The 13,153-nt window shown below is 41.4% G+C and overlaps 1 protein-coding gene across 4 annotated transcripts in view; it reads right to left on the bottom strand.

Moving 5' to 3' along the window:
- QTMAN (queuosine-tRNA mannosyltransferase) overlaps nt 1-13,153 on the bottom strand; it is a 341,618-nt gene that overhangs the window by 29,088 nt on the left and 299,377 nt on the right. For 2 of the 4 annotated variants that reach the window (XR_015948080.1, XR_015948082.1), the window contains exon 12: nt 12,935-13,082. The gene's annotated coding sequence lies outside the window, so the exon portion shown is untranslated. Of the gene's footprint in view, nt 1-5,662; nt 5,686-12,934; nt 13,083-13,153 lie in introns of those variants that run through there. The other 2 variants (XR_015948081.1, XR_015948083.1) reach the window with 2 other exon arrangements.

Here is a 13,153-nt window from a genome sequence, read left to right as displayed (position 1 = left end):
TCTCCAGCACAGCCTCATGATTGCATTAAACAGCTCCACTGACTGATGAATAAGTGAAGCATTGCGAATTGCTTTAGTTGTTATTGTTAGCATTGTTATTGATGGATTAATATATGCTAGAAAAATGTTATAAGAATATCTCTCAGACAATTAAACTATGGTAGTCCCTTTTGACCTGAGATGCATACAAAAACTGAAGTAAATAATAAATCACAAAGTGAAGTGAAGTTTAAAACTCCTAGTGCAGTCTCAAAATGTGCTAACAGGACCTATAATCTCTGAAAGAAGAAACACCAGTTTCCTCTGAAATGCATTAAGGCTTAATAAATTCTGCAAACACTTAGGGATGTGTTCTGCATTAAGTTGTTTGCAGTATCTAAGTAGAGATGAACTAAGCATTACCCTTTAAATTTGTGAATCAAATGTGAGCATCCATTTCCTTTGCTAAATGTTTGGATACAAGTATGCACCCTTTGACTATGAATAATGTCCTTCAGCAACTTTGATGTTGTTTCATCTGCTTTAGTAACTTTGACTACAATCAAATCAGATAGTCCATTTCTGCTACTGCAGCAGGATGGCAGGGAGGCAACTGGGGCCAGATTAAGATTGGCAAAGTGCTTAACTTCTTAAAAGTGACATGCCAGGGATTGAAGCCAGCCTGGAAGCTACGCCATCTGCCCTGGAATGCTGTTTCTTAATCCAAAGTGTGTGGAGGTTTCTGGAAGTAAGGTACTCTGTATAAACTCAGAGGTACATTAAATCATAAATTTGAAGAGTCCTTCACATTACTGAAAACAGATTCTGGGGCTTAGCTTCAGCAAGCTCCAGCACAAATTAAGCTCTGGATTGGTAGAGGGCTGAGAAAAGTAATGTGTTTTTTTTAATACTGTGATCTCTTCCATATCCTCCTCCCACCTGCCTCCTTAGCTATATTCCTGTTAAATGAATTTTAAATGTTTCACTGCATTTCATCCCCTCTGCACCACATGGAGAAGCTGTTTGCACTTTCTCAAGCATAATTTTCAGCAACACATTTCCTGGTTGGTGGTAACTGGTGCGGGTTCATTCACCTGCAATCAAGGAACAGAAAATATGTCTTTTTGTATCAGGCCAAAGTCCAGCATTCTGTTGCCAAAGCTACCACACCCATACTAGCAATTGCATTGCAGGAAAGAAAAGACCAAGGGTGCTTTGATAACAAGGTGCCTGGTATGGAATTGCCATGCTTCATGCACTAACTTCGTAAGGGGCATCCACTTATTGCCACCCTGTATTTTCCCTGCATTCCCTCCTTTCTCAGAGTTGAACATTTTAAAAAGAATGATTGAAGAGTGCCAGGTGTGGATGCCCATACCGCCACTCCTACTTCTTTTTTTAAAGAGTAGGGTTTTGACGTGGGCAGTGATGAATCGGGGAGCTGAACCTATGCCCAGCTTAGCACACACTCACTTTTACTGAGATTCGATGTATCATCTCTCCAAGAAATGGTGGTTGGGTGGTAGACTTGTGTGTTCAAGCAAAACTAGAAAAGTGTCCTTTGGAACCTTCAAGACTAGCACATAGATTGTGGCATGATCTTTCATGTGCTAGAGGTCATTTTGGGGGTGAAACCAGTAACCCAAGGTCTAGCCACAAAAGCTTATGCTGCAATAAGCACAGTTTGCAAGAACTCAATCTACAAGCTACAGGGAACCAGGCAGAGGGCCTTCTCGGTAGTGGCACCCGCCCTGTGGAACACCCTCCCATTAGAGGTCAGAGAGATAAACAACTACCTGACGTTTAGAAAATACCTAAAGGCAGCCTTGTTTAGAGAAGTTTTTAATCTGTGATATTTGATGTATTTTAATGTTTGTTGGAAGCCGCCCAGAGTGGCAGGGGAAGCCTAGCCAGATGGGCGGGGTATAAATTATTATTATTATTATTATTATTATTATTATTATTATTATCAATTTCCTAATGTGGCAGCACCTACACTTTGGAACTCCTTGCCAGATGGACAGGGCATTATTATTATTATTATTATTATTATTATTATTAGGCAGCCACCTTTACTCTACTCTTTTCAGTGCCTGCTAAAACATTTTTGTTTAGACTAGCCTACCCAGATATTTAGAAAGTTGGTGTGAATTTTAATCTGTTTTTAGTTTATTGTTGATTTTAATTTTTTTTAAAGATTTTTTTTGAACTACTGTTGTTAATTCTTTTTATTGATAATTTTATTGTTTTTTGTGAACCACTTTGAGGTTCTTTTTGCAACCAATTGTGTATACACTTTATGAAATGAATAAATTTTGGAGGTGCCATGGGACTTTTTTTCCAGTTGGAAAATATACGTGGGATGATGACAGACTTCTCAAGTCTTAATAATACTCTCATTGGTTGGTATACAACTAGTAATACTACTAATAATTTAATAATCTGATTAGCCACAGACTTTAAAAAAGTAATACATTTCCCAAAGCTCTAAGAGTAGATGAAGAGTTGCCCTTTACTTTGTAAACAAAACCCAATATAATTAATTTGCCTTTATGAATAAAATGAGTAATCAACAAAAAGAGAGGTAGGAACAGAAAAAGTGCAAATGTGAATTTTATGCACATAGCCTTTTTAAATCTCAAACAAGGCCTTTAATAACAATCACCATTGTACTAAGAATAAAGATAAAGCTACCACAAATAGCATCTTCAGGCCAAAGACGTACAGCAAGGCAACCTTGTTGACTGGGAGCTGAAGGTTACGCAGTAGATATGAAATGCATATAACTCAGATGTCAATGATAGTTTTGAAGTACTAGGGGAATAATTAAGTTTCCCTATTAGGAGAGCACATCCTACTGAAAATTTTAGAACCCTTCACTGGCATACAAAAGTGCTAACAATAGCTGAATTAAAGGTTACATATCACCTAACAACAAGCTTTCGACAAATTACTGCAAGAAGGGGGAGGGAGGAAGACAATGACAATGAGGGTGTAAACCTGCATAAATGAACTTAATCAGTTCACTCCCTGTCCACCAGAATGAATCTTTAATGTAACTTTTAGCAAATTATAAAGGGATAAATTAAAAACCCAAATACTGTATGTTTTTAAAGTGCCCTAGCCATACATATTAGTGTTACACTGATAACCTAGTTTTCCCAAATGAATAATCTGACTTGACTATGAGACAAACTTGTGACCACCTGACACTGGTATAGGCTCAATAGAATGAGTTTTAAGTCATTATAAACTGGACAGTGAAGAATGTTGGGAGCATATTGGAAATTGAGCTGTATGAATCACAGCGACTTTTTTTGGGGGGGGAGTCCCATTCATCCATCCCATTCTAAAGACTGCATATACCAGTGTGTCAATAGAAACTGCATGTCTGAGAAGGGGCACTGCTATCCCTACCATTAATCAGAGTGAGACAGCCACCTCAAGCAACAGATGCTGGTGGCAGGGAGTGGCAGTATGGTGTTGAGGGAACAAACTGTGTGTGCCTCACACAGCCTACCCTGCAGTCCCTAAGCTAGCCTCCTGCAATCAGATGTGGAAGAAGACACCCTCCCATTGGCAGTATTGAAATAAAATTCAGTTGCCAGTCCAGCTGGCATATTTTCGCTGTTTCCACTGGAGATTCTGCAACTTGTAATACTAACCTTCAGCAGGGTGGAATGAGCCCTCTGAGGTCTAACTATTTCTGTCTTTCAATGATTCAAGGAAATTTTCTGGGCACTGGGGAAGGAAGGGGAAATTTTGTGAGCTCCCCCAAGCATTTGAGAGCATTCGGGTGTATATGTGAACTGCAGGTTAAAAGGAAAGGTGATGTTTTGGTTCATCTGTTTCAGGTTCCCATTGGGTCAAGGGAGGCCGGGAGTTGCAGCACCATGGATAGTTCCAAGTGAATTACCTGCTCTAAGAAAGGTTGGAAGTGAATCAGGGTCTTAAAAATGCCATTTCCCATAGCCCGCCTTTCCCAAGCATCACACCTTTGGCCTGGGTTGTGGCCCCTAAAGGGTCTGAAGATGAGCACTTTGCATCTTTCTGAGATGTGACATCTGGTGCACTCTCTGCACTTTTATGCCAATCACTCTTCGTCCCCTTTCACAGTCAATGTCACCACTATGTACTGTGGACTTCAGTCAGTTTCCTGTGCTTTCCAGGTTTGCAGGGAGTTCATGCTCTCGTCAGCTCTGAAGTAACTTGTTGAATTCACCTTACTGTTCAATTATTTTATATAGCCTCACCACCAATTTTTGGTTTAAGACACTGATTCCATTCTTTGGGGGCAGGCTACACCACCAGTTTCTCTAGCTTGATTAGTCTCTTTCTTGTCTTCTATTCCAGACTTCTTCCCCCCCCCCTTCTCTTTTTTTCTCCTTCTGTCTTTCTTGTCTTTCTCAACAGAAGTAGAATAGGCTTATTTGTGTTACAGACAGCTTATCCTTCAACCAATCAGACCTGAATGCCGCAGAATTTTCCCAGCTCCATCAGACTATTTTCCCAACCCGTCAAGAACTCCTGCCCAATAAGCCAATCAGAAGTGTAATTTTAAGTCTTCTCTATTAGTACTCTATTAAACAGAACTTGGTTTTCCCTAGTCCAGGCATCCCCAAACTTCAGCCCTCCAGATGTTTTGGACTACAATTCCCATCATCCCTGACCACTGGTCCTGTTAGCTAGGGATCATGGGAGTTGTAGGCCAAAACATCTGGAGGGCTGCAGTTTGAGGGTGCCTGCCCTAGACCATTCTCATGTAACAAAATAACAGCCAACTCAGTCATTAATGGTTACTTAGAATTTTAAATTTAACCCATTACATGACCCCCACATAAACATACTAATACACATACATATACACATACATTGTATCTAAACCATATAAAGTTTAAAAGGAGATTTCTCTGCACTCTTATTAGCTTCAGAAAAGCTGTGCATGAGCAAAACTGCAAGCTATATTGGAATGTGTGACTTACAAGGACCTGAGTTTAAAATTTTGGCAGGCTGCTATAGTAGACCTAAAGAGGTATACCCTTCTTCTTCTAGTGCTTTTATAGCTCATTTCCAGTCAGAAAACCTTGTTCCAACCAGTGTTTTAAAGCAGCAAGATGAATAAATATTTAGTCTACACCTAATTACCCTCCATAATACTGGATATGCAAATCTGAATGTACTTGGAATTTGCTCTAAGGACTTGGCAAGTATAAATTACCCTTGTCCTCCAGACTCCTAGCTTCCACAGATAGCTTATCAACAGTTGGTGCTTAAATACAGCAGCTTTATTATTAACAATCAATAACATTTAAAAAACATTAATACACTTAAGCAATGTTAATGCAATTACATTTCATTAAAGAAAATTAATGCTTGAAATACACCCACATTGGGCTGTGCTAAGTCATCACATCTTTCTACCTGTTATACAGCATCATCCTTCTCTTGTTTATCTCTCCCTCCCTCCCTCTTTCTCTCTGAATGATCTGACAAGAAGGCAACAGGACAAAATGTTATTCTCAATTATTATTATTATTTTAAAGAATTGTACCCTTTGGCTTCTTTAAAACTATGAAGAAGTGTTTCATAAAATGCAGGAAAAAATATTGCTACAACTTACATCAGAATACGGCTGCCACTAACAGTTATTGTGGGGAGGGGGAAAGCATGAATGATTACTCACATGAACTTTCAAGATTTCTATCCCTAAAAAGAAAGGAGAAGAGGGAATCAAGATCACTGCCCAAAACAGCACATCTTCCCTAACAGTAGTGCAGTAAGTGTAAATACTGTAAGTGATGTTTCTTTCAGGAGTCTGAGAACATGGGAAATGGCCATCTCAGAAAGGAGCTCTCAAACTCTGCAAGGGCTATTTCATTTGCCAAGAGTGGCAGCTGCTTTTTGCTAGCAGGAAGGTCTGGCAGGCGTATAGTCACAAGGTCACTGCTTTGGGGGTTTACCCATGAGATGTCTTGGACAGCTAGCAATCCTGGCATGGAACTAGGAGGACACGTTGTCCCTGATGAGTTGGAGAGAGAAGGCTATTTAGGTCATGTTCAACAAGCCCTTCACCTAGAACTGTGCAACCCAGTAGCAATTTTGCTCCACAAAAGCTTTTGCAAAAAAGTAAAATAAATATCCTGTAAGACTGCTCATATCAGCACCTCTGTTTTTGTTTTACAATAAATAGAAGTGCTCCTCTCTCACTCACTCACCTTCAATTTCCTGTGTTTAAGGTATTATTCCCTGAATCCCAGACATCAGTGATTTTAGAGCTCATATAAAACAGTGAGGTAGCTTTTGTTAAGAAGCAACTAAATGCTTAGAATTGTTATGTATTTGGAGATTAGTGTTTTCAGTATGGTCACCAACTATAATGCTTTGTCACTTTCCACACAACAGGTACAAGCTTCTGGAGAAATGTATTCCGCATGACCTCAATGGAACAAATAGGTCTTGAAAACAACAACAGTGGGCTTGTACTGGAGCCACCACTGTTTGAGAGAGAGGCCCATCATCACAACTTCTTGTTCTGTAGCATTGGAAAAAACTGGATTATCTATTAAACTGGTCAGTTTTAAATAAAGGACATACTAGATGCAGAACTGCATAGCCTTAGTTGTCATATTTCTAACCAACATTTACTCATGGAGATGAAAGCAACATTTTAGCATCACAAAAGCCCTGTGAGGTAGATTAGGCTGAGAGATTCAACGTGTCCAAAGAAATTATCATAGTTGAGCAGGGAACTGAACCCAGAGTGCCCCCCCCCAAAAGCCCAATATGCTGTTCACTACATGATACCATCTTCCTTCCATGACACCAGCATAGGGTGAACCTCCTATGTTTACCACATAAAACAACAGCAACACTGGGCAAGCTGTTCTTTAGAAGATTGCCTGATGAATGCAAACCATTTCCACACTGCTAGTATGACCCATCATCCATTTAGGCCAGTGTTTCTCAAACAGTGTGCCTCCAGATGTTTTGGGACTACAACTCCCATCATTCCTGACCACTGGTCTTGCTAGCTAGGGATGATGGGAGTTGTAGTCCCAAAACATCTGGAGGCACACTGGTTGAGAAACACTGATTTAGGCTATAGTACATAGAATTCCATCAGCCAACCTCGTAATCAGACAGAGTAAGGCAGACCCCTCAAGTGACAGATGTTGAGGGGTGGGGAGTAGACAGAGTAGTGCCCTAAATTTCACCACCTTAGCTTCAGGTGAAAGGGAGAGTCCTGCCCCATTGCCAGCGTCAAAGTAAGATTCAATTGCCAGCCTAGTTGGCTTTCATACATGGAACAGGGAGAAGTGTTGTATTACCCTTTGCCTTAGGTAGCAAAATATCTTGGCCCAGCCCTAAGAATCCCCCGGTGCCAAATACCTCCAATTTGACAGGGTTCTAGTAAGGCTGTATTTCGCCAACTAAGGAAAATTGCAGCAGCTGTCAACAGATCTCAAAATCTGACCAACAATTTACATGTGCCATCAGTGAACATAGGATAATACAACCATTGGATGGGCAGGGATTCTTGAATTTGCTCTGACATAGTTTAATTAATGAACAGATATTTATCAACCATCCAACATTACCACTAATGGCATCTTACAATGTCAACACTAATATAGAAAAAAAGATTGACAGCAGTATATTTGGAGATGTATACTCTAGTCCAGGCATCCCCAGACTTCGGCACCTCCAGATTTTTTGGACTACAATTCCCATCTTCCCCGACCACTGGTCCTGTTAGCTAGGGATCATGGGAGTTGTAGGCCAAAACATCTGGAGGGCCGCAGTTTGAGGATGCCTGCTCTAGTCATATGATAAGGAGGGTGACCAAGGTAGTAGATGTGTCTGACAGAACCATCACCTGTTAGTATGTATTTCAAAAACCCAGTACTGTATCATGTTTAACCTCCCAGTCCTCACCTGGTCTTACTCTATGCCAGGCATCCCCAAACTGCGGCCCTCCAGATGTTTTGGCCTACAACTCAAATGATCCCTAGCTAACAGGACCAGTGGTCAGGGATGATGGGAACTGTAGTCCGAAACATCTGGAGGGACGAAGTTTGGGGGTGCCTGCTCTATGCTAAAACTCATTGCATGGACTCCACCTTGTGGTGTCTTCTCCATCCAGCAGGTGGTGCTGATGTGGAAACTTTCCATATGATCTGTAAGAATCACATGATGAGTTGTGAGATAACTTCCCACCGTGTAGTGAAGGAAACACTGCTGGTCTGCTTTGTCACATGAGTGCTCTGCTTTTTCACGGGAGTCCCAGGGTGGCAACGTTTACAGTGGCCCTAAGGCACTTCCAAGTGATCTAATCTTCTTGAATTCTGCCTTCTCTCCTCTTTGTGTGTAACTTTATGCCATCTTTTCTGTTAGAAATTCTTCTCCTGTCTCTTAACATTCCTGTCTTTCTGCAGCTCTCCCAGAAGGTATTGTAGAGAAAGGTCAACTCTCTTAACACAGCTCCTGCCTACATTTCAGCTAATGTACCGTAGCACATTATCAGATTTCCAAACAATTGTTTGGTTTTTATTAGAATGTGCTAGGTTTCTCTCTTTCTGTAGCGTTAATATATATATATATATATATATATATATATATATATATATATACACACACACACACACACACACACACACACACACATATATACATATATATATATATATGAATAGTGTTGAGTTGTTGACTAGTAATAGGAACAAGCAACCCATTGCCCTGAGAAGTGGGATGGAATTGATTCCTGTTATTAAAAACAGACGGTGTGCTGGCCACCATGCATGCGAGGGAAGGGTTAAGGCTGCAAATGTGTAGCTAGCAAATACCCTGAATATCTGGCTTCCCTAATGATTTATTTTCAGTTTCTGAGGCACCATCTCAAATAACATGGTGTCATATTGGTGTGTGATGGAACCTCAAGGTGCTAAGTGAAGAACACTGACTTGAACCAGAAAAGGGCAAATTTCTTCAGAGGCTGAGAATTTAAACTGCCACATTTGCCATATCTTCCTCCGGGAAAAGAAAAGAGAATGGTGTAATGGCTAAGATAATGCCTCTATCAACAGCAAGAGTAAGCATAGCAGGTGGTATTCAGATTTGACTCTGGTTTGTTAAAAAAAGAAGACGACTTAAATTGGGAGTGAATGGCGGAGGTCTGACAATTGGCATGTTGCCAAGGACTCCACTAAGGGACAGAGAGAGCATGTATGGGTTGCAAGAGTACTGGGTGGGCTATAAGTAATAAATTATTGTTACTCTGTAGAGACACAATGCTGGGACGCACCAGCCTGGAGAACCCCCAAGGGAAGAAGACTCAGAGCCAGGAGATTAGTGGTGGGAGGACAATGAATAAATAGTCAGAGGGAGAAGAGGGAGCAGACTGTGAGGAGTGGCTGCGGCAGAGAGCAGTGCAGCATAAGAGGTAGAAGCAGAGGCTGGAGAAAAAGGCAGAGGCAGAGATCAGGCAGCCTTCTGAAGAAGCCAGAGAGTATCCCCCTCTTGCTGCAAACAACTCCCCCCCCCCCCGCCTGGTCTCCCAGAACCTGAAGAGGTATAAAGGGGGAGGAGCAAAGACAGACAAGGTGGAGAAGTCTCAGGTTGCTTGGGAAGGACCGGGGGGGGGAGAGAGAGAGACTTAGAGAGCTGTGGGAAGGTGGGGACCTTCAGTCCTTACAACTTCCTCGTTGGGGGCAAGACCTACTGGAAAGAGTTTCTGTGCTCACTGGGCCTGAACTGCTTTGTTTCTTTGAATAAAGTGTTAACTTCACCGACACCTTGTGAGTTATTGCTGACCTCCCCAGGGGTGGACACATGAGGTGGTTACTCTAATGCTCCACTTCTGGCTTTTGATGAGAAGGCTGAGGGACCTCACCCCAGATCCCAGGCCACTGTGGACTTTCCCACTCCTCAAGTAGCCAGTGGGGAGGGGTTAAGCAGACCTAGGAAGAAGGGTACCATATCGTTGGTCTAGTTATACTCTTAATAACAAATAATAATATAAAAGAGGCGGGTAGTCTTGTAATGAGCTACATCTAGGATAACAAGCATGGTAGCACTCCCCCTTTCTGCCAACAAATGTCACCAACCAGGGCATTTTCAATGCCAGGGCAAGGCCTCCAACCACGCTAGAACAGATTCAAGTATTCAGTTTCCTCTAAGCATGCCTGAAACTGGACTGCCACCACCTTCTGGACCACCTTGCTTCAATATTCGCCACTGGGTGATAGTTGCCAAGCACCTAAGGGTCCAGAAAGGTCCTGTTAAGAAGGCAGCACACCATTGCCTCCTTCAAGGCAGATGGTTCTTCCCTCTCCTCCGCTGAAGCATGAATCACTCCCTGGACCCACCCAATCAATCCCCGAAGGCTAGCTCTAAGAAGCCAAGGTGATCAAGTAGCAGGTGGTTGGGCACACTTCTTCAAGCTGTTTGTAGAGATCAAGACGCAGTAATCAAAACTGATCCAGTACAGGTCAAATAGCATTAATATACTATTTAAAATATGGATTGACAATATGCAGGTACTAATGGAAGATATGGTTCTTACCAGCTGCACAAGGTCAGGCTCAATGGCTGCTGGGTCATTACAGTATTATCAGGGTTCTACACAACCTGGTTCAAGGCAACTTAATTACCAAGTTTTTCCCACTTTATAATCACAGTCACATCTGTCCACTTCAATTTTTACAAATTCATCTGCTGAAATAGCAACCCAATCACTTGGAAAACATTAAAATTAATTTTGTTTAGACCTAAGGGTTCTTCTCATGCTGACACTATTATTCAGTGGGCCAGGGGTGGGAGAGTGGCAAAGGAGAAAAAAGTCATAATGGAACTAGCGAAAGGAAAAGAATGTTTAAAGGAATAGCATATCCCAGTACAGGACAGTAATTCTAATTTTAATCATATGCACCGGCTGGGATGACGCATGTGAGTAAATCTGAAATATTGTCTGGACCCAGAGTGTTCATTCATCATTGTCCATTATAGGAATCTCTCTTTCAGCGATGGGTGGGCGCCCTTCCACTCAGCCACATGTATCCATATCTGGTACACTATAACAACTCTCACAGTCCCTTCCCTATTTATCTTAACCCTTGGTACAGTATGTACCCCTTGGTGTGTTGAACCCTTAAAAAGTAAAATAAAATGGATGCACTGAAAACTTAAGTGTTCTTCGGAAACAACCATAATTAAATCCAAAAGTGAATATTGTTAAGTCAATGAAGTGAGAACACCTAACTCTGTGGAGTATTGCAGGCAATGTCTTCAGAATCATTCTTATTTATGAAATAAGAATGGAAAGTAAATGAAACCTGTGTTGATCATGTTTCAAACTCCCTGCCATCGTCTGTAAATTGGTATAAAAGGAATGCAGGACATATTCAGCCTAATAATATAATGTAATACGATTGATAGGGCATTTCATGAAAAAAATTTGTGAAGGGAAGCAATTTTGCAGCAAAACGTGTCTCTGTAGGAATAATTTCTTTTTCTGTAGTGAGCAACAAGCACGGTATGATACGCAGTTACCTTGAGAACTTATCTTTCTGTTGGGCTAACTGATCTGCCCTTAACTACAATTGCTGTTCCCCCAGATTAGGAGTGCTAACCTCTGGGCCTATCCACCACAAAGTCCTCGAACATTTTAAGCACTGGGAGATAACAGTCCTCCTTCATCACAAAGGGGCAGACGTCTATCCAAATGCCATTCTACCATGCCAGAAGTGTTTGTTAACACTCTATGATAACAGTCTAATCTGAAAAAGTGCCAACGCATTGCAAAGAAAATATTAACTGTAAATCGTATGAGATTTGCAAATCAGGATAGATCTCGTGTAACTTTTCTGTGCTTTTAACATTTTGCTGCCATGTTTATTATCTTGCAGCTTCTCCGCCCCCCCCGCCCCCCCGGTTTCTATCACTCAGCTCTCTCAGCTCTTCTGATTTGGCTAGACCTCTTGTGCCCTTTTGGAAACATCTCCTGGTTCTTCCAGCTGGGTTGAGAGCTCTCTACCATTTGACAGCTGAATTTAAAAAATACATATAAATTGTTTAGGGTGGTCCAAAATAATACTCCATTATTTTGTAATAGTTATCTGTTCTGCAAATGTATTTATATGCATGCAGGCCAAATAAGCTATTATTGGATTATTAGCAATGGCAGGGAGCAGATGTTATAAACTGCAATCACATGTACGAGCAAACAGCCAGTCAGCTTTGGATGCAAGAATCTGAAAACAGCAGCTAACCCTGGAAATTATACTTAGGATGAATTTATGCAGAAACATTTTCATTCTGTTGTGTCCAAGTTCTCTAAACTAGGATATTGGCAGCATCTTAGCCATATACTTCCCTCTGAGGACAAGAGCTTCTTTGTATGGAGTGCTAGACTCTTCTTTAGTCTTATCTTCCACAACGTTAGGGTTGGTTACACATTAAGAAAAATGGGACAGGCCTCAGATTGTAAAGTTCCTTTGGTGGGACTTCTCTTACACTGGTGGTTCCTTTTGGATTGGTGGTGGTAGCAGCAGGCAGTACTGAATGAAGAATTCTGAGAGCTGTCATCTAAATTTCCCACAAGCCCCCAGGTGATGCTATGTCAGGTGCATTGTGGGAAATTTAAAAAGGCAGCTTTTAGACACAGATGCTGTTTCAAAGTTCGGGGGGAGGGCTTGCTGGGTCCTTGGGCTTCATAATCTGCCCACAGGTGATGTACACTGACACCACCAGGCCTGTAGATAAGTAATGAGTACAGAGTTCTTGGGACAGTTTAATTAGAGTTATGCCTAATGACTCACATGTGCTTCCCCACAGGATAATTTCATTGTCACTGGAAATGAACAAGACAAAGAGAAGGCTAGGATAGCTATCCACACACAGAGGAAGTGCTTTGTTTGTTTGTTTTATGTTAGGCAGGACTGGAACATGTGGTACTCACCTGCCATGTAAAACGAGACAGTTCTTGAACTCAGTCTCTGACTGGATACCAACTGTGCAGTAACAAGCTTCCTTGTAAGGATGTTTTCTTATGATCAAAACTCGCCGGTTTGGTGAAACACAGAAAACATTGACTCAATGTGTGCCAGCTGTGAAAAAGGCAAGGGATTATTAGGAAAGGTTTCAGAAATAAAAAACTGTCAATATCACTTTGTTTTTA

Source organism: Zootoca vivipara, chromosome 1, assembly GCF_965207765.1.
Source record: "Zootoca vivipara chromosome 1, rZooViv2.hap1.1, whole genome shotgun sequence".
Classification (NCBI taxonomy): Eukaryota; Metazoa; Chordata; class Lepidosauria; order Squamata; family Lacertidae; genus Zootoca; species Zootoca vivipara.
This window is presented reverse-complemented; position numbering and strand designations above follow the sequence as displayed.